The sequence below is a fragment of the Crocuta crocuta genome, unplaced genomic scaffold (assembly GCF_008692635.1).
Source record: "Crocuta crocuta isolate KB4526 unplaced genomic scaffold, BGI_CrCroc_1.0 scaffold142, whole genome shotgun sequence".
Classification (NCBI taxonomy): domain Eukaryota; kingdom Metazoa; phylum Chordata; class Mammalia; order Carnivora; family Hyaenidae; genus Crocuta; species Crocuta crocuta.
In genome coordinates this window covers 2,627,216-2,627,541 of record NW_027528892.1, presented here as the reverse complement: position 1 = coordinate 2,627,541, position 326 = coordinate 2,627,216, and positions in this window count along the sequence as shown.

Genomic DNA, 326 nt, shown 5'->3' with positions numbered 1-326 from the left:
TACTAAGTTATGGCAAAGATGTTAAAATCTGGGGGGGGGTTGTTTTAGAATAAAAGAAAGGACATTCGTGTGGTTTTAGGCACTGGTCCTCTGACAAAAATCCTGGTGTGAATCTTGACCGTGTGAAGTCCTACATCTATGTGTTCACCTTAGCAATGGACGATGTGGTAAGTTGCACGAGTGCCAGGCCAGCTCGTGCTCTGGGACATGTCTTTGTTAGAATTCAAGTAAAAAAGGGAGAGAGAGAGAGATGGAGAGGAGACAGAAAGCCAATGTAAACCATGATGATTCTTGTTTTTCAGAAGCAAAATTCATTCCTTCATTTG